Source organism: Physeter macrocephalus, chromosome 2, assembly GCF_002837175.3.
Source record: "Physeter macrocephalus isolate SW-GA chromosome 2, ASM283717v5, whole genome shotgun sequence".
Lineage (NCBI taxonomy): Eukaryota > Metazoa > Chordata > Mammalia > Artiodactyla > Physeteridae > Physeter > Physeter macrocephalus.
The window spans coordinates 92,921,947-92,943,993 of record NC_041215.1 but is presented as its reverse complement, the minus strand read 5'-3'; the positions used below and the strand labels follow the sequence as shown (position 1 = coordinate 92,943,993).

The window sequence follows — 22,047 nt, the reverse complement described above, 5'->3', positions numbered from 1 at the left end:
ATCTACGGCTTCTGTATTTTCTTTGCCACGCGTAAAACATTTTTTTAACTCAAGGCTTAGACTATATCAATATAGCAAAAAATATAATACGTTCTTTTCAATTTTATGGACCTCCCAACACCAGGTAGTCCATACTTTTTTTCCTAGATTATCCTTATTTATATATTAGATTTTATTTTCCTATATTATAAAATATTAGGTACAGAATTTTTACCATACTTAAAAATGATATCCCGCAGTGGGGAAGAAGGAAGGAGGATGAGAAAAAGGGAAAGAGAGGGTCAAAAGGGAGAAGAAGAGAGGACAGGACGTAGAAAGGATGTAAAGGAGAAATGAAAGGATGCAACGGGGGGAGGAGAAGGGAGGCAAAGGACGAATGCTTACAGTGTGCCATGGAGCATCACCACATCCTTACTCCCAGGCTTCACTGCAGGACCCTACCCACCCACTCTAGAGCCAAAGCACAGCAGGGAAGAGAGCAAATAGGCTTTTCCATTTCTCATTCATTGATGTTGGTCACTCATCTTACTGGCTGAAGGACATGCTGATTGTTCTGACTCACAGCCTCCTCCCTCCTGAAGCCACCCACTCTGGTAAGAGGATATAGACACCCACGTTCCTAATTGTGTATCCTTTCTGTGGGCCTCGGTATATAACTGTTACTAACTTGGTACCTGTCTGAGTTTCTAGGATAATACTGTACTTCTGTCACACCTCCAGAACTAAAACTTGATAAATAAACGCTACTCGATGACATGGGTTGACCTAGAACTCAAAAAAAACACCTGTGAAAGCCCAGGATATATATGTATTAAATGCCATCTGATTCTCCATGGCTGTGTCAGACCCATAAGTCAATGCTCCCTGTTGCCTCATCCTGAACTCCTGGAGCTAATCTATTTTCTCAAAAGTGCCTGGAGGTAGTCTAAGGTAACCTTGGACACAATGGTTCTGGCCACCCACTGGAACTCAACTGTCTGCCCTATGGCTAAGGCAACTTCCCCAGCCCGTGCCCTCTCCTTTATCCCTTCCGTCAGTTCACACAGAGACAGACAAATGCTGAGATAAGAGAAAAACTGGAATCATTGCTCCAGTAACTAAAATTCATTCATTTAACCAATACTTATTGAGCGTTAGGGATATGTCCAGACGGTAGAGATATAATGATGAACAAGACAGATTCTCTGCCCTCAAGTAACTTATATTCTACTTATCTGCATATATAAACTAAAATCTAACTACATACAAAGGTAAAATCATTGTCTGTTTGTTACTACAACAAATAAAAATATGTGAGCTCTCTTCTTGGAGATAGACCACTCCAAATGAGTTGGGCTTCATTAGAACATGGATGCAGATGCTGAGGGCCTAGTACCATGAACCCGGTACTCCGAACATGCTGCTTGGGATGTAAAATCTTCACTTTCCTCTGTGAATTCTCTCCACAGGCATCTATGTACCAATAAGTTACCCAGGTAATCCTGGGAATCTGAAAGTGTTCTCAGTGGGCACTTCCCATCCATGTAACAGGACTGCAAACTCCCACGAAGAAAGCCAACAGGAATTTCTCTGGTATTTGCCAGCACAGCATTGCGAAAGGGCTTCTGATTACTTGAGCACCATCGGCAGGATTATCGGATAGGAAACAACAAGGACTTATTTATTTATTTAACTATAGCAAATGATTCTTTTGCGCAACACAGAGGGAGGTAGGCTAGTTCTAAATAAGAGAGATGATAAAGTAGCCATAGCATACATTAAAACCACTGCATGTAAATTGAAGATTTTTAATATACCTTTTGAAAAACTGCAAACACAATCTATAATAAGCAATATTACACAGGCATATGAAGTATAACTAGCAAGACCATTGCCACTGGTCAGCTCCCAAAGGTGTCACAAATTAGATAAGTCTAAATAAGCCCTTATCTTCATGATTGTCAAAGCTGCTCTGCTCCCAAATTTTTCAACTAGGAAAATGTTGCCAGCTCTTCAAGTTACATCATATTTCTCCCCTTTACTCAACTCCCTATAGCCTGTCACCATGTCTTGTCCATTTAACTTTCAAAAGAGCTTTAGAATCTATTGCATCTTCTCCATTCCCTCTCTGCCAGACACTAATAACACTCTGTCTTGAATCGGACTAACTCTCCTTACCTATATGCTTCCCCCAGATCTTACTCTACCTCCTGGCAGCAATAGCTTGGAAATGCAAATCTTGATTCTGCCACCACCGATTAACCATCCTTCAGTGCATCCTTGGAATCTGCAGGATAAATTTTACACTCCTCTATAATTTGGTCCCTGCAAACACTGCTAAACCCAACTCTCATCAACCATTACTTGATGCATATCCATTGCTTTCAATAGTTCCTGTTCAATGGATTCAATTCCCTGAGTGACCACAAAGTTATTGCAGAGCATCTTCAAATCCACAGGTGCACCAAGTACCTTCTATAGACTAAAAATGTCACACACGAAGACATACTATAATTGTTCAAAGGTGTAAAAATGAACCCTTGAAAGTACCACAGGAAAATAGATGTTATAACTCTGAATTCTCACAAGTACAAGTGACAAAAATAATATTTTCCAGAAGAAAAAATAGGCAATGATGTTAACAGAAAAGATACTAAGAATTGGGAAGGAGATAATTTTTTTCAAAATTTAGTATTTCCATTGTTCCTGGGAAATGAAGAGTGGAAAGGGCTTTCCAGTCACTTAGACAGCTATATCTTCCACCTGTCTTTAAAAATCCATGTTGCTTTTTTTTTTAATTAGACAGAACCCACCTCCTATTAAGCATCAGTTTCTTTTTCTGTACCTACTCTATTCCTTTAACTGGTTGGAAGTAAGTGGTGATAATTCTCCAGATGCTTCAATTGTCACATATTTGATAGAAAAAGCCACTGTGCACACCACAGGAATCAGAGAATGTTCTACTCTCTTGGCCAGTATTACCTAACAGCCTTCTAAATCAGATAATAGAGAAAGAAATAAAGAGAAAGAATCCACACTCTGCAATGTTCAGAGGCTTGTGAAAGAAAGACAATCATTTAATATCTTGGTATATGGCTAGGAGGACTGTAGCTACTCTTTCCGTGAAAGGCCTGGAGTCATCGATGAATGTAAATTTAAGACTTTAGAAGAACAAGCAACAAATTAACAGGCGTACTTGTAAGTCCCTCAGGCACTTAATAAGGGAATAAAATTCACATCTGTTCAGTGTCAAAAAGAATCATAAACCGTCCACTGTTTTGTTTTGTTTATAAACATGTGCAGGTGAGTAAGGCATCATCAATTATACCACCTGCAGAAATAAGTCAGTTACATATGTAGAACAATGCTTTTCCTCTTTATATTATAAACCCTAAAAGGTTTTAAAATGTACAAATGCCTGGGCGCTATGCATTTCTAACTTAATTAGTATGAAATAAGGCTTAGGTATGTGTTTCTTGAAAATGACTGGAGAGAAAGGTGTCTGGGGCATAAAATAATAAGGGAATAAATGAAGGAGTGATTGACATAAATGAAGACACCTACTTCCTATCAAATACGTTTACAGAGCAGATCATGTTTTGAATGCTGCATACAATATTTAGCACTTAATATCTAATGGCCAAGATATATGTAATTGTCATCTGCTCAATATTATACAGTACAAACAGTTTAGAAAGGCAAAGAGCTTCAAATTGCTAATTTGTTGGGGAAAATAATTAAGTTTTCAGGTTTATGTCACCATGAAAGAGGAGCTCTTTCCGTGATTGCATGGAATGACAGTAGCCTTCAAGTGTGTGGTAACTCATGATATATTAAAACCAAGACTCTTCTTTGGGCTACTTACTTTTCAGTTTTTATAACTTGATAATAAAATTAAATATCAACTTCCACAATAAAATTTCTAGAAGGCAGTTTGTGTCTTATTGCCCTGCCTCAAAATAAGCAGATCTTATCTTCCTATCCTTCCAAAAACAGCAGCCAAATAGTTTCCACTCAGTCACTTCCTCCAGCATCCCATCAGACAAGCGCACTGCCAAGTGTACAGAGATCAAACACTGTGCACACCCTACCCAACCAAAGACCAAATGGCTCACCACTGACTTAGTCAACATTAACAATTAAATCAGTCTCCCTGTTAAGAAATCAGAATAAAGGCTTCACAGGTGGAAGCAGCTCTTACAGCCAAAGGGCTTTCCACAATTTGACACATCCAAGATTTGGTGCCAGAAAAGGTGATGAAAACCTTGGAATGTTTCTAGCAGAAGAAATTTTCACTGCTTGAAAAATCAGTGTTAAAAAAAAACGTAGAGTTGTTTACAGTGCTCAATCAGGATTCCTTAAAAGCTATGCTAAGTATAGACTTTTTGGGTTGGGATTGAAGAGCTTTCTGTTTGAAATTTATTAGCAGTTCAGAGTAGAAATGAAGCCTGTTTTGGTCAGAATACATTCTTTTTAGTCATGAGGGATACTTTATAAGATCATAACTAGAGAATCTGAGAATGAACTGTAAAAATCATCAGCGTAAACCCGTGAGGCACTAACTACAGGATGTCAGTCAAAGAGAATTGAAGATCAAGAGGCAGCGGAGCTTATTTCCAAGGGGGAAACAAAATTCTCCGACATTGAAGAGTTCACATCTCGTTACAAAATGTTAACAAATCTTGATAATCAAGATATTTTTAAAGCAACTATAGTCATAAAATACGGAACAATCACAAAATAAACACTGAAAGCCTCTACATTTAGCTAGCCCCCAACATATTTCCTACTCTATTTACTTACCTATTCTTTCCTTTCTGTGAGAAGGACTCTGACACATCACCTTGCACAATTCCTAAAGCTTACCAATGTATAAGCAACATCTCAAATTGAGTTCACTTTTTTTTTCTTCGTATTGAAGTATAGTTGATTTATAATGTTGTGCTAGTTTCAGGTGTACAGCAAAGTGATTCAGTTACACACACATTTTTTTTTAAGATTCTTTTCCCTTATAGTTTATTACAAAATATTGAGTATAGTTCCCTGTGCTATACAGTAGGTCCTTGTTGGTTATTTATTTTATATATAGTAGTATGTATATGTTAATCCCAAACTCCTAATTTATGCCTCCCCCTACCCTTCCCCTTTGGTAACCAGAAGTGTGTTTTCTATGCCTGTGAGTCTCTTTCTGTTTTGTAAATAAGTTCATTTGTATCTTTTTTTTTTTGATTCCACATAAAAGTGATATCATATGGTATTTGTCTTTGGCTTATTTCACTTAGTATGATAATCTGTAGGTCCATCCGTGTTGCTGCAAATGGCATTTTTCACTCTTTTTTATGGCTGAGAAATATTCCATTGCATATATATACCACTTTTTTTTCAGGGGAGAGCGTGAACACAGTCCCCCACTACCACAACTATGCAGTCAAGTTTCCCACATTTGGGGAAATCACAGGGGTCAGCACACCCGCAGTGCAATGGATGAGCCTTACCCTGGGAAAACCACCTTTGTGATCACGGTATATACCACTTCTTTATCCACTCATCTGTCGATGGACATTTGGGTTGCTTCCATGTCTTGGCTATTGTAAATAGTGCTGCAGTGAACACTGGCGTGCATGTATCTTTTCGAATTATAGTTTTCTCTGGATATATGCCCAGGAGTGGGATTGCAGGATCATATGGTATCTCTATTTTTAGTTTTTTAAGGAACCTCCATACTGTTGTCCATAGTGGCTGCACCAACGTATTGGGTTGGTCAAAAAGTTGGTTTAGGTTTTCCTGTAACATCTTATGGAAAAACCCGAACAAATGTTTTGGCCAATCCAATACATTCCCACCAACATTGTAGGAGGGTTCCTTTTTCTCCACACCCTCTCCAGCATTTATTATCTGTAGACTCTTTGATGATGGCCATTTGGACTGGAATGAGGTGACACCTCTTTGTAGTTTTGATTTGCATTTCTCTGATAATTAGAGATTGTGAGCATCTCTTCATGTGCCTGTTGGCCATTTGTATGTCTTCTTTGGAGAAATGTCTGTTTAGATCTTCTGCCCATTTTTTGATTGGGGTGTTTGTTTTTCTGATATTGAGTTGTATGATCTGTTTGTATATTTTGGAAATTAATCCATTGTTGGTTCTATCATTTGCAAATACAAGTTCTATAGTACTGTTAATGTCATGTGAAAAAACAAAGCATTTTCCTTCTAAAATTATAAGGAAAAAGAACAATCAACTATTTTAGGCCTGTCACCTCTCTTCAGGAAAATTAAAATTAATACTAAATGGGCATCATTTTTTAATTCACCTGACTCTTATATTCATAACTATTAAGCCATTTTTATTCACCACCACTTTTATTTAAAACAACATGACAGGGACTTCCCTGGTGGTGCAGTGGTTAACACTCCACCTGCCAATGCAGGGGACACGGGTTCGATCCCTGGTCCGGGAAAATCCCACATGCCATGGAGCAACTAAGCCCGAGAGCCACAACGACTGAAGCCTGCACGCCTAGAGCCCACGCTCTGCAATGAGAAGCCAACGCAATGAGAAGCCCGTGCACAGCAAGGAAGCATAGCTCCTGCTTGCTGAAACTACAGAAAGCCCACACACAGCAGCAAAAACCCAATGCAGCCAAAATAAATAAATAAAAATAAATAAATAAATTTATTTTAAAAAATGACAACTTTTTCCATGAGACAAAATTGATCACAACCCAATTAAAGGTTTTGATTTTGCAGGTTGTAGAATCATGAAACAAACATAACAGGAAATTTATTTATTAACCTGCTAGAGGAGAAAAACGTTCTAAAAATTTGGTTTAGATCGATAGATAATTTGAGTTAGTAGATAATAGCTTATGTCAGTGTTTTCACTCATTTTAAGGACTGTTAAACAGAATCATAGCACCGTTTATTTCTCCTCCATAGCTTGTATTAGGCTCACTCTGGAGCCTAATTAATTATCAGTGACTACATCTGTTTTGCTCACTGCTATATCTCCAACATTTGGTACAATGCCTGCCACATAATTGTAACTCAACACATACCTGTTGAAAGAAAAAATTAATGTTTAAAAATATATAAGGAAGCGAGAGCAGGGTAATAGATACTTGAAATTTTTATGTATTTCTCTGACATCCAAATCCAATTTAAAGTGTTAAATTTATCCATAAAGAAAATTATCATTGATAAACCTTCCAATACATCTTTGTAACTGTCCTGTAACTGTGTTGGCATTTTTTTAAAAAATCAAAAAGAATTTGTGGTTCTCTTCTCAAAATAAAAAGACCTAAAAGCCAAAAGAATATAGTTGAGTCCATTATCCACTATATAACTAAAATGCTAGACTGATCACTTATTTTTAAAATGTATCAATCACTCAATGTTTTCTGATTAGAAATGGATGTCCAAAAGATGCTCAAGCATCACTAATCATCAGGAAATGCAAATCAAAACCACAATGAGATATCATCTCACACTTGTTAGAATGGCTATTAGCAAAATGACAAGAGATAACAAATGCTGGCAAGGATGTGGAGAAAAGGAAACCCTTGTGCACTATTGGTGGGAATATAAATTGGTCTAGCCTTATGGAAAACAGTATAGAGGGTCCTCAAAAAATTAAAAGAGCTACTATATGATCCAGCAATTCCACTTCTGGGTATTTATTTGAAGAAAACTAAAACTCAAAAAGATATCTGCACATCCATATTCATTGTAGCATTATTTACAACAGCCAAAATATGGAAACAACCTAAGTGTCCATCAACAGATGAATGGATAAGGAAAATGTGATGTATATATTCTGCCATAGACAAAAATGAAATCTTGCCATTTGAGACAACATAGTTGGACCTTGAGGGCATTATGCTAACTGAAATAACTCATGCTGAGAAAGACAAATACCATATGATTTCACTTACATATGGAATCTAAAAGAGAAAAAAACAAGGCCGTAGATTACAGATAACAGACTGGTGGTTGCCAAAGGCAGAAGGTGGGCGGTGGGCAAAATGAATGAAGGGGATCAAAAGGTATAAACTTCCAGTTATAAAATAAATAAGTCACAGAGACGTACAGCACAGCAACTATAGTCAATAAAACTGCATTGCATATTTGAAAGTTGTGAAAAGAGTAGCTCTTAAAAGTTCTCAAGGCTTCCCTGGTGGCGCAGTGGTTGCGCGTCCGCCTGCCGATGCAGGGGAACCGGGTTCGCGCCCCGGTTTGGGAGGATCCCACATGCCGCGGAGCGGCTGGGCCCGTGAGCCATGGCCGCTGGGCCTGCGCGTCCGGAGCCTGTGCTCCGCAACGGGAGAGGCCGCAACAGTGTGAGGCCCGCATACCACAAAAAAAAAAAAAAAAAAAAAAAAAAAAAAAAAAAGTTCTCAAGAAAAAAAATTCTGTAACTATGCATCGTGATGGATATTAACTAGACTTACTGTGGCGATCATTTCACTATGTATACAAATGCCAAACCAATATGTTGTGCACTTGAAACTAATTTGATTTTCTGTCAATTATACCTCATATTAAAAAAAAGAAATAAAACCTTACAGATGAAAAAAGAGGCCAATGTTCATGATTTTAATCAAACAATGAACGTTACAAAGGATGGTATTAGAAACAAGCTTATTTTTCTTTACTTTTCTTCATGTAAAACTGTGCAAGTAAGCAGTCCTAAATTTTATAATGTGCAAATTCTATTCTAATGTTATTAAGTGTCTCCTAAAATAGTTTTTTATTTCTATCATAATATGTAAGGAAAAAAATATCAGAAAAACAACCATGTAAGATATATATACATCCTTTTATCTGTTTGTGATTTTATAGCTTTTCCCCCATAACTTTGTTTTAGGATCTTATGATTATTATTAAAAATAAACATACCCTTTCTATCCTTTTTCCAATCACCTCAAAAAATATTAACTACTATTCATTTACCCTAAATTTAATATTCAATAGAAAATAATTTATTAGGCAATCAGGTAAATTTAGTGGTTTAGTTTTCAACTCCATGTATTAACTCCTGATTTTATTTTATTTGTCATCTTCCTTCTGTAAGAAGCAACCCTTTTAGAACTACAGTAGCAGGAAGCTATTCAATATTTTCCCCAATATTTCTTAATCTAGATTATTAATACTAAATCTTTTTTTCAGTTTATCTCTTGCTTTAATAACATAACTGTTTTCCTTCAGATATTTCTATTTCCTTTTCTTTCCTTTTACCACAATTCGCATAATGTTATCAAGAAATATTTGTCCTGAGCCACATCTTACAAAAGGAAAACATAGGGCTTCCCTGGTGGCGCAGTGGTTGAGGGTCCGCCTGCCGATGCAGGGGACACGGGTTCGTGCCCCGGTCCGGGAAGATCCCGCATGCCGCGGAGCGGCTGGGCCCGTGAGCCATGGCCGCTGAGACTGTGCGTCCGGAGCCTGTGCTCTGCAACGGGAGAGGTCACAACAGTGAGAGGCCCGCGTACCACAAAAAAAAAAAAAAAAAAAAAGGAAAACATATACAGATACAATACTTCTTGGTGCCAAGTTGGTTTGTCCTTTTGTTTGGTACTTCAAAGCACTAGCCTACCTAAAACACAACCCAAAAGTGTGATCTACCACCACTTTATGGTGGTGGTAGATCCCCCAAATAGATCCCAGTATACACATTGATGAAATGTATATTTCTAATCTAGGACGTATAACATTAATTAATCTTCTTGGCTGATCTTACTGGGTAGATTTCACCTGCTTACCAATACGTGGATCCTGATGAATAAAATTTATGAAGATACAAGGCTACAAAGAAGGTTTTGAATTTTGATAAAATGAAAAAAGATTTTCTCCATCTTCAGAACCATACTGTCAATTAACTAAACATGTTTAAAAGTGAAAAATTTTATTCAAATCAGACAGTGTATCAGGGATTCATGTTTATATACATGAATGTAAGTTAATGGTATAAATATACAAAACTAAAGAGACCGTGATTCATCAAATATATATATGTATATAAAAAAGTAATTTTACTTTTCTAAATGTTACATAACTATGTAATAAGACCACACAGTATTAAAATGTATTCTAAAGGCAAATTTTTAAAAACTTCATCACTTAAAGCAACTAATTGCTCTTTCCTGGTCTAGACAGTTATTCATCTGAATCCCTGACAAGGTCTTCATTCTATTTTCTATTTTCTCTTAGTCTGGGAGGGTTTTTGGTGTCCGAGTAGTTCACAGGCTACATGAACGTGTTCCAAAAAGTTCCTAGATGACCTAAAATTGCATGCAATATTAGGTGTTTTCATAGGTATTTTGAATATATTCTCAAAAGAACCTATGATCCCAATATGTTAAGAATTGCCACTTAGCATTTATTGCTTCTTCAGTGCACAAGCTGATGTGAATTTGTGAGTGGTGTAAATAAACACACAAAGACACACACACACACACACACACACACACAGAGATTAGTAACATGGGTTAAAAGACTTTAGAAATATTTCACTTAGTTTCTAATTTAACATAGATAAATAAATAAATACATGCAAATAAATTGTCAAGTACAGTGATAACAATACTAAAATACAAGAGTCACAGACAAGAATACCTTAGAGAATACCTTAATTTGCTTACTTGCACTGCTGTGAAAATGGCCATGTCAATGCTTTACAAACACATTTGCTCAAAGACTGAGAGTTGTTCTTACTTTTTTTGTGGCACAATAAACATCTCATTGCTTAGCTGACTAGCTTGAGAGAGCCAAACAAAAAACAAAGCATAAAGCACCTTTTGCAAAATCAAGTTTGACTGGGTAGTTTGACAAAGAAGAAATGGAGGGAGGGAGTAAAGGGAAAGGAAAAGAAAGAAAGCGGGAGGAAAAGAAACAATATTTTTTCACCCATGTAAGTAAAATATAAAAATATCAATAAGACCTAATAATCCAAGTTTGGCATTTTCTCAGGTTTACAGAATGGATTTTTCACTATTGAATTTTTAAACTGTGTTCTATTTGTACTTTTTTTTCCTTTGATGACATACTTGCCTATCCTATTTCTCCTCATCAGCCTTTTACATCAGTTTTCTATTCAGTCTTTTGGGGTGGGAGATGGTGGGAAGGGCTATCTGTCAAGCCTCCTTTATTACAGACACAATTTTGTTATTTGATAACTTCCTGATTCATGTGATGCTTATTCCTGTGTGTCTTTTTTAACTTCCACAAATTTGTGCTCGAATGAAATGTGAAAGTAAGATTGTGTAAGACTAAAAAAATATTTTTTTTCTTTTTTTAAGTTTTTAATTCCAGTAAAATATACATAACATACCATCTTAACCATTGTTAAGTACACAGTTCAGTAGTAAGTACATTCACACTGTTGTGGAACCATCTCCAGAACTCTTTTCATCTTGCAAAACTGAAACTCTATACTCCATTAAACATCAATTCTCCATTGCCAGCCCCCCTACCCTTTGCAGGCCCTGATAAAAATAATGTATTATTAATTGATGGAAAAGTATGAACTCATTGAGGAAATGAACTTCCTAAAATACATTTTATATTTCTTCAAACTCTTCACTGCACAGAGGTCTTTCCTCAAATACATGTTGGTCATTGACAGTATCTCTTCATAATTAGCACAAAAACATTATGTTGTTTTCCAGACATCAGAGGCGCCTGAGCATTGGGAGTTATTTCCAGTAGTGAGGATGATTTCTCACAACCTGCCCACCTTTTTTAAAACTCAGTCCTTATTAATAACATGAGATAGCAACAGAGTGCCAGACACTGTTTTGTGTACTCTACAAATGCGTTAGTTATTTTATTTCTGACAACGAGTATACAGGTAAGTACTAACATTACCACTATTTCACAGATGGGAAATTGAAGTGAACTCTCAGCCTATTCTTGTAGAGTTCATTGTATCAGCATGAAAGTTTATAAAGTCACTTTAGTACGGGAAAATATCCAAAGATAAACGGCTGATGAACATGCTCTTTCCATTTTTCTGTTGCCAAGAAGGATTCTTCCCAGGGTCCAATGTGACAAAGATTTCAGCATGTGCACAGGTGATCCCTACATTGTAGAATGACAAGTTGGTAGACTATGAAGAACTAAGCTTGAGCCAACCTCTGTTCCACTGCTTCTTTTTTTTTTTTAATGGAACTTTATTGGAGTATAATCGCTTCACAATACCGTGTTAGTTTCTGTTGCACAACAAAGTGACTCAGCCATATGCAAACACATGTCCCCTCGCTCTTGAGTCTCCCTCGCATCCTCCCTATTCCACCCCCCAGGTCATCACATAACACCACTGCTTCTTAACTGAACAACTTTGGACAAACCACATAAATATATCTCATCTGTAAAATGGGATATCTTAATGTGCTCTGCTTCACAGGATCTGTGCCTATACCTGTGTGTGCATGTGTCTGTGTATGTGTGTGTGAGTGAGACTGGCAGGGAGAGAGAGAGAGAGAGAGAGAGAGAGAGAGAATATGACAGAATATTCAGACAAGGACTTGTTAACTACAAAATGTAAGATAGTATCATGATTATTACGTGTAAATAGGCACCAACAAACATATGAGAAGTGTCAGGCAATATTTAAAAGTGTGGCCTATGGATCCAGAATGTCTGGCTTAAATGCCAATTGAGTGGCCCTGCAAGTTAACTAACCTGTGCCTCATTTTCTTCATTTATGGGGTTAAAATAATACCATCATGGCTTGTGTGGATCAATGAGTTAGTACAAGTAAAGCGCTTAAAATTGTGCCTGGCATATAGTGAATGCTTGGTGAACGTTAGCATTCATTTTTTTATTTAGCATTTCCTATTACTAATCGCAGTTTTCACTGTCTCTACCAAGTCTTTTCCTAAAACAATTCATGTAAAAAGCCTAGTAAAGGATTGTCTATCCTGTAAACAAAGAATGTTAATTAAAAGCTGTATCCTTAGTCTTTTTTATCACCTCATGGATTTTGCCAGGTTGACAGCTTATCACCAGTCTTTGCCCACAAAAGCAACTCATCTCACGTTTCTGCTAAAACCTTAGCAATCGACTGAAAGGGGGAGAAAAAGGTTTTATTTAACTGGTTTTATTTAAAGTAGAATATACTATATGCCATAAGTGTTATCAGTGTTGTCCTGTTCTGTGAATTACTGAACTTCCTCACCTCTAGTCTGGATTGTTTTCATGGAGTTCAGTCTATAATTACTGTAGAATTGTGTCATTCATATACTTAACATTTTCCATTTCAGCTCAATAGCGATGCTGAAGATTGGAGATATGCATTCAAACTGAAATTTTACTGAAATATGCATTTGTATGTATTACATGTAGGGTAACCAAATAATTGACCACCCAAATTGGGACACTTTTGAAAGTGAGAGGAAAGCTAATTAGACAGGGTATCAGGGCAACTGGTACAAAGTCAGATTATCCCTGGCCAGTAGGGATGCAATGTTACCCCAACTGAAAGGTTGGGGATAGTTAAGAAAAATTTAGCTAGTAGAAGAAGCAAGCTGCCTTTTTCTTTTCTTTTCTTTTCTTTTCCCAAAGCCTTAATTTCTCTTCATGGAGCTTGGGATCTAGTAGACATGACATACAGTGTCATGTACGAAAATAATTGCCGAGTAAGTGAAGAAATGAATGCATAAAGTATGTACAGGAATCTCACATTAAATGACAGAAAGGGAGTACAATATATCAGTTACACTTTGCTCCTGCAGTATGATTAGCCATGAGAATCCAAATTGGTATGACAGGGTCACACCAATTGATGCTAACAAAAACAGCAGTTGCATATTATGCGTTATAACACATTCATGTAAATTTTTAGTATAAATGCTCAATCTTTTCTTTTTTCCTACTTTTCATGAGCATCTTCTGCTATAACCTCTAGAATTTGTAAAGAAATCACACTGCTCTATTATGAGGTACACTTCAGTAAAAAATGTAAAACACTCTATTGAGAAACATGGGTTGGACCAATAATATGCTATTGGAGATCTGGGGAGTGTAATAAAGTCCACAACCTCCATAGTTACACCTGAAATGCAGCAGGGTTGGGGTCAGAAGGTTTGTTTTAAATCCTAGCTCTGCCATTCACAGCTTTGGGACTTTGAACAATTCACAAGACCTCTGCTCATATTATTAGTTGGCAATATCAGTAATTTTTGCTGTTCCCTCCGCTTCATTCTGCCATGATCAATCTTTCACCAAGAGTTGTTTTCTTGTCCCCCCCGAAGTTCTCACCCTTGTTTCTAATTTTTATTAAATTACCTTCTTTATATCTGTCTTACTACAAAATATGTATTATCAGTCTTCTTTTTGGTTCGGTCTTCCTCAAACTATATTCTATCCTCTGCATGATTTGTTTTTTTTAGAGTTGAATAGAACTTTTAAAAAACATTTCCCTACACTCTGACCTTATTCATGCCAGTTTTTATGTTGAATAAGTTCTGCTTTATTCACCTTCATTGCCAAATTCTTTAAAAGAATGAGGTTGTATTCTGCCATTTCCATAGTTTTGTTATTTACCTCAGCAATGGTTTATTTTCCTAATATCCATTGAATTTGTATTTGGTATTACATTTCCTTTGGAGGTATTTCAAGCATGTTGAACTTGGCTTCTCTATACAATTAAGTTTACGGACAGACCTCATTTTTTTTTTTTTTTAAACTTCCACAATGCCTACAAATTCCTGGAAATAATGTTGCATTCAAAATTTTTGCTGACAACTATATTGGCAAAATGAAGACAATTTTCTCTCCAGGTTCATCCACTATTGTACTGAAAATATGGGCTGAAACAGATGTCCAAATGAATATAACTGCAGTTTTTAAAACCTGTTACAATTAAATATTATTATATATATTATACTATAAAAATCAGATTTTCAAGATTTTTTAAGAAAAAGAACTAAAAGGCTTCCAGATTGGAAAGTGTTATGGACTGAATGATTTGTCCCTCCACACCCCACAAAATTCATATGTTGAAACCCTAACCACCCCAAAGTGATAGTATTAGGAAGTGTGGCCTTTAGGAGGTAATTAGGTTTTAGAAAATGTCATGAGGGTGGTGCCCCACGAAGAGACTAGCGTCTTTATAAGAAGACACCAGATCTCTCTCCACCATGTAAAGATCCAGTAAGAAGGCAGCCACATGCAAGCTAGGAAGAGGGCCCTCTCCAGACATCAAATCTGCAGCACCTTGATCTTGGACTTCCCAGCCTCTAGAATTGTGAAAAATAAATGTCTGTTGTTTAAGCCATATGGTATTTTGATACAGTGGCCTGAGCAGAATAATACAGAAAGGAAGAACCATAACTATCTCTATTCACAGAAGACAAAATATTATATATAGAAAATCCAACAGAAACAACCAGAAACTTTTGAGAACTAATAAATGAGTTCAGAAAGATACATATACTAAAATCAATCCTATTTCTATACATTAGCAGTGAACAATTTGAAAATGAAATTAAGGAAAAAACTTTATTTTTAATAATACAAAAAGATTAGTATAGGATAAATTTAACAAAAGAAGTACAAGATGTGTGCACCAAAAACTACAATACATTACTGAAAAAAATTAAAGAATCTGTGACTAATAGAAAGATGTTCCATGCTCATGGATTGGGAGATTTAATAAAGTTAGAATGGCAATTCCTCTAAATTAACCTACAGATTTAATGCAATCCCTCTCAAAATTCCAGCTGCCTTTTTTTTTTTTTTGCTAAATTGACAAGCTGATGCCAAAATTCATATAGAAGTACAAAGAACCCAGAATAGCCAAAACAATCTTGAAAAAGAAAAAAAAAAGTTGTACGACTCAGGTTCCCCAATTTTAAAATGTACTACAAAGCTATAGTAATTAAAACAGTGTGGTGCTGACATAACGCTGACATATAGATCAATGGAGTAGAATTGAGAGTTCAAAAATAAACCCTTCATTTATAGTAAATTGCTTTTCTGCAACGATGTCAAGCCAAATAAAAAACAATAGTTTTTTCAACAAATGGTGCTAGTACAAATGGCAAAAGAATGAAACTGGACCCCTACATTATACTATATACAAAATGCCATTCAAAATGGATTATAGGGACTTCCTGGTGGCGCAGTGGTTAGGAATCTGCCTGCCAATGCAGGGGACACGGGTTCGATCCCTGATCTGGGAGGAGCCCACATGCCATGGAGCGGCTAGGCCCGTGCGCCGCAACTACTGAGCATGCGCTCTGGAGCCCGCAGGCCACGACTGCTGAGTCCGCGTGCCACAACTACCGGGGCCCGTGTGCCACAACTACTGGGGCCCATGTGCCTGGAGCCTGTGCTCCACAATGGGAGAGGCCGCCACAGTGAGAGGCCCACGCACCACAGCGAGGCGTGGCCCCTGCTCTCCACAACTAGAGAGGGCCCACGTGCAGCAACAAGGACCCAACGCAGCCATAAATAAATAAATAAATAAATAAATAAAATGAAAAATACAATAGCTTTAAAAAAAAATTTTTTTTAAAGACAAAAAAAGGATTATAGACCATAATGTAACAGCTAAAACTATAAAACTCTTAAAAGAAAACTTAGGAGTCAATTTTCATGACCTTGATCTAGGTAATGGTTTCTCAGATATGACACCAAAGGCAAAAGCAACAAAAGAGAAATATGTACATTGGTTTTCATCAAAATTTAAAAATTTTGTGCTTCAAAGGTCAAATCAAGAAACCCATAGGATGGCAGAAAATATGTGCAAATCATACATCTGATAAGAAAACAGCTCAATTAAAAACTGAGCAAAGGATCTGAATTGACATTTCTCCAAAGAAGATATACAGATGACCAATAAACACCTGAAAAGACGTTCAATATCATTAGTCATCAGAGAAATGCAAATTAAAGCCACAAAGAGATACTACTCCATGCCCTTTAATGTAGCCAAAATAAACAAGATAGACATTACGAATTGTTGGCAACAGTAAAGTGAAATTAGAAACCTCAAACATGGCTGGTGTGATTATAAAATGGAATGGCCACTTTGGGAAACAGTTTGGCAGGTCCTCAAAATACTAAACACAGAGTTAACCATATGATCCAGTAATTCTACTCTGAGGTATATATCCAAGAGGATTGAAAACATATGTCCACAGAAAATAATTACACACAAATGTTCTCAGCAGCATTATTCAAAATAAACAAAAAACAGAAACAACCTAAATGCTTGTCAATAGAAAAATGCATAAACAGATTATGGCACATTAGAATGATACATTTGTAGAGACTTTGTTTCTTTGGAAAGTGGAAGTTTCAAAAAAACAACAAAACTTTGAATGCATTGTGCATTAATTTATTTTTTTAAGATAAAATGTAAACAAGTTTTCTTTTTGAGATAGACTTTAATATTTGCCTTTTTGGTGTATCAGAAAGTTTCCGTAATTTTCATCTATTATTGAGAAACAGGTATCAAATTTCAATATTTGCAAAACTGGTTGATACTCAGGCAACTATTGCTTGCGATTATTTATTAATATACAATAATGTACAGTCATACAAGATGTTACCAGAGGGGAAGCTGGGTGTTGGGTACATGGAAATTCTTACTAGTTTTGCAACTCTTCTAACACCATAATTATTTCCAAAATAAATTTTTTTTAAAAAATCATATCTCCTCATTTTCAAGTATTCTGATGATGTTTCAGATATGACTGGAAAACCAATTCAAGACTAAGCTTTTATCTAAAACCTCCTTCTTTTCCCACCTCTACAGAACAAGAATTGCTGTTTATACAAATGAATGTTTACCCTACATTAACCACTGAGTAATATCAGCATGACACTACATGCAAATCATGAGGCAAGATTCATAGCATACGCCAGCAATCACTGAATGGACTACATGTTCCAGCGGAAGCTGTTAGTTGGTAAAAGCAGCACATGGGCTAATGACCCAGTCAATAGTTACACATTTGACCAGATGACTTCCTGTCATGGTGGGTATGACCCATTAACTATTAAAAGCAGATTATTGCACAACGTGTTCAGCATTTTTCTTAGATATATTTAAAAATAATATCAGAGAAATAGTTATATAATATTGATATATCCCATAATATATCTTTTAACGGTTTCATTAAAATAAGTATCCTTAAGAACAAGTTTGTTGGGGCTTCCCTGGTGGCCCAGTGATTAAGAACCCACCTGCCAACGCAGGGGACACTGGTTCAATCCCTGGTCCGGGAAGTTCCCACATGCCGCAGAGCAACTAAGCCCGTGCGCCACAGCTACTGAGCCTGTGCTCTAGAGCCCAGGAGCCACAATTACTGAAGCCCGTGTGCCACAGCTACTGAAGTCTGTGCGCCTAGAGCCTATGCTCCACAACAAGAGAAGCCACTGCAATGAGAAGCCCGCGCACCGCAACGAAGAGTAGCCCCCAGCTTGCCACAACTAGAGAAAGCCCGCGCACAGCAACAAAGACCCAATGCAGCCAAAAATAAATAAATAAAATAAATATATATTTTTAAAAAAAGAACAAGTTTGTCAAGTGCTGAATAAATTGATCATGTGTTTCTCAAACATTTCATGATGAATCACTTCTATAGTGAATTTTATTTCCTTTGGTATCTATTACATCTAGAATATTTCCAAAGGAAAAACATATACTGACTCCAATTGATAACAAGTTCCAAGATTCACTTCAATAGATACTATCTGTTTTAATTCTCCAATATAAAAAACAAACAAACAAAAACCCTGTGAGAAGAACCAGTCACTGACTGGACACTAAAATTACCCATGTGCCAATTAAAAGCATGAATATATTTACTCCACTGACTTTTTTGAGGGTATTTAGATAACTGTATTATGTAATACACTGTTTCTGATAGTTCACTGTAATGCGAAGTTATAAGAGCCACAGAGAAGAAAGAAAAGTCATGTGTAAAGAGCCTAAAGAAGCAGTACAACATTACACAGAGGCTCCAACTGTCCTTGGGTCAGTCCACCTTGGTTTGAGTCATGACTCACTTATCAGTCATGTACACTTGGATAAGTTACTTAACCACTTCTCAATATTATCAACCGCAAAATCTGAGTAATAATAGCTATAGCATGGGATAGTGTTGAAGATAAACTACCTGTAAATTTCTGAACTCCATGCCTGGTGCATAACAAGCCCTCAACATGTCAGCTTTTATTACTTACTAACATTTATGAGCCTCAATTTCCTAATCTGGGATAATACAATAGCAACGCCTCCTCTGCCTATGGGTCACCTGTGTTGTGAATCAAAAGCAATAATGCTGATTATAGTGTTTTATAAAGAACAAGCACTCCACAAATGTAAAACATTCTTTAATACTATGATTTATCAAATACTCACTATGGATTATGAGGGCTGTCCAAAAAAATCTACAAGCCTTGTCTCGTTCCTTTTCGTTTTTTTTAAGACTCTGTTATTAGTCTTCATTAGAATTTTGTGTACACTTGAGTCTAGCATCCACTAAATAACTACTCTGATAAACATTTGAAGGCATTAATTGACTCCTCCGGAAGTCCCATTGACCTGAAGATTTCTGCATTGCCTTTGAAAATTCTTTTTGGGCTCAAGCCAACCATCCCATTATAACACAACTGCTCATCACATGGATTTATCTTGATCTCAGATCAAGCCATCTTAAACAATGTTATCATCTTGAACAATAGAAGCCTGATAAACCACTACTAGGACTAGGGCCTATAAAACAGGGGTTATTTCTATTCTCGGTGCCAAGGTTAAAAAGAATTTCCACGGGATTTCAATTTCCATGTGATTCAGATAGGTGTATTAAATCATGACTCTCAAAAAAAAAAAATAGGCCACATTAAAACCCTAATAAAGAACACCCTCAAAGCAGGAATGATCCCTAATCACATCATGTGCTATGGCTTTAGGCTGTAAATTCCAAACAGCAGGAATAAGAACCTCATAGTTCTTTTCATATAACATCTGACAGAGTGACACATTCAATATATTCAAGTAATATTAAGGTTTTGCTATTCACAAGGATGTGAAAGGATGAGGGGGAACACTGTTTCAGGAAGAGTGAATAGGACCACAATATATCAATTTCCTCTCCTCTTCTATAATTTCTACTCTCTTTTACTGGCTTCTTTATAAATACCGTCACATCTATTTCATCTTAAATAAAATACTATCTCCACTCTATCCCTTTCCATTCACAGCTAACCTTTTTGAAAGAGTGGTCTACACACAATATTTGTATTTTCTCATATCCCACATACCATTGAAACCACAGCAATTCCGTGTTCCTTCACTATTCTACCCTGCTTCTTGTCCCCTAAGTTCCCTCTCACTGTCTCGATGGGATCAAACAAGTTAGTTGAGGTGTAGTGAAGTTTCTTAGAGGGATGTGAAAAAATAGGCAAAGTAAAAAAGGATCTTGAAAACCATTTTACAGCGTGCTGTTGTGACAGCAGGGGCAGCTCGCAGATAGTGCAAATTGCTTAGCAGAGTGGTGTGATGCTAATGATTTAGGAAGATAGTCTTGCATAACTGAATAGAGGAAAGGAGGTACATCTGCTTCACAGCTAGCATTCCAAACAGGTCATGAAAACAAAAAGAAAAGTTTTCAAAACCATATTTAGTAAGCAAAAAGTATATTTTTGGCAGAGCTTCTTAAAGTACATAATCTGAGGTTTTTAAGAATGCAGATATTTACAGCATTGCTCAGGGTTTTGGCAAAAAAATTTTATTCATGAAAATCAGATCCCAATTGTTTTTAATAATAATGAAGTCATACTTTTTTTTAAGGTATCGAAGCTTATTTTGCAAAGACATATCTGTTTAAATAAACTGATATTAAACTAAATGTGTTTATGTGTGTATAGGTACACAAATGATATCATGCAATAAGCACAACTTTAAACTATCCAAGACCATCACATCTATATTTGTGTCTGACTTACCATGTTCAAGTGAGATGACAATGGCCACTCAGGAAAAGACCACCCAAGAACAGCACAGTTACACAAGTAGGTGACCCAGTCCTCACTGAAAGGCTCTCTCAGGACCTGATATCAATGCTGGAAATTTCTCTCCCCTTATCTCCAGCCTGTGAAACAAATGCCAGGAATTGATAGTTTCTCAACCACACAAAACAAACAATCACTTACCTTATCATGAATCCTTCTACTATCTTGTCCTTTGAAATTGGCTCAAATCTAATTTCGTCTGCAAATCCTTTCCCCTTGAATCTTGTGTGAACCTTTGTAGTACTTTTAAAGCTCAATTAGATGAGTAGAGGTTCTCAAAACAGAGTTCCACTTAACCAGTTCACCACTCACCAGACTAACTGAAACTCTCCATTAAAGTGTAAACCACACCAACTGCTGCCCGTGGCTAAGTGGACACTTAGAGCTACTAGACTTTGCCCTACTGTATTTAAGCAGTTCTGTTCCCACCAATTCTGCTACATGCTTACTGTGACGAAAATTGTTGGCTGCCTAACAAGCATCTACTCCTCATTCCTCCTTCCTAATAAAACCACAACTTAGTCAGGTATTCACTCCCATGTCACATTAGATGTGGGCAACACAGCTAAATAAAGATCAAGATGAAATTATTACAGTTTAAAGGAATGTGCATGTATACAGGTGCCCCTAAGTTCTCCCTCCCATTCGATGAAGTAATCATTGGGATGATCTGTCATGGGTATTCTTTACGTAAGAAAGTCTTTGTAGAACTCCAGTCAGCAGACTCACACTCAAAGGAAAGACCTTAACTTACTTGAAAAATTTGACAAATAAATACATTTGTGTAAGCTTTACATTAAAATAAGATAGTTTAAGTAGACATGCATCTTTTTTATAATTATGCTACTTTAACCATCTTTTGCTGATACCTTATCAGCAATACTCCTGGTTATTGTTCACTTAGCATCTCCTCCCTAATATGCCGCTTAATGGATTAAAAACAAATCAAAAATGTCTAAGTTTGTGTCAAAAATACACATTGATTGCTCTAAACATGCCATCACCTATCATCCTTGGTTCCTTCTTTTTTTTATCTCCAGAAGT

At 36.6% G+C, this 22,047-nt stretch overlaps 1 protein-coding gene and 1 non-coding gene across 9 annotated transcripts in view; both read right to left on the bottom strand.

The window, feature by feature from the left end:
- The window catches only part of GULP1 (GULP PTB domain containing engulfment adaptor 1), a 277,575-nt gene that overhangs the window by 202,397 nt on the left and 53,131 nt on the right, over window positions 1-22,047 (bottom strand). The window contains exon 2 of one of the 8 annotated variants that reach the window (XM_028479893.2): window positions 20,938-21,083. The exons of the other annotated variants lie outside the window; for them this stretch is intronic. The gene's annotated coding sequence lies outside the window, so the exon portion shown is untranslated. The remainder of the gene's footprint in view (window positions 1-20,937; window positions 21,084-22,047) is intronic. 8 annotated transcript variants of the gene reach the window in all.
- Window positions 5,363-5,520, bottom strand: LOC112062115 (U1 spliceosomal RNA). The gene has a single exon (XR_002890561.1). It is a non-coding gene; the product is annotated as a U1 spliceosomal RNA (small nuclear RNA).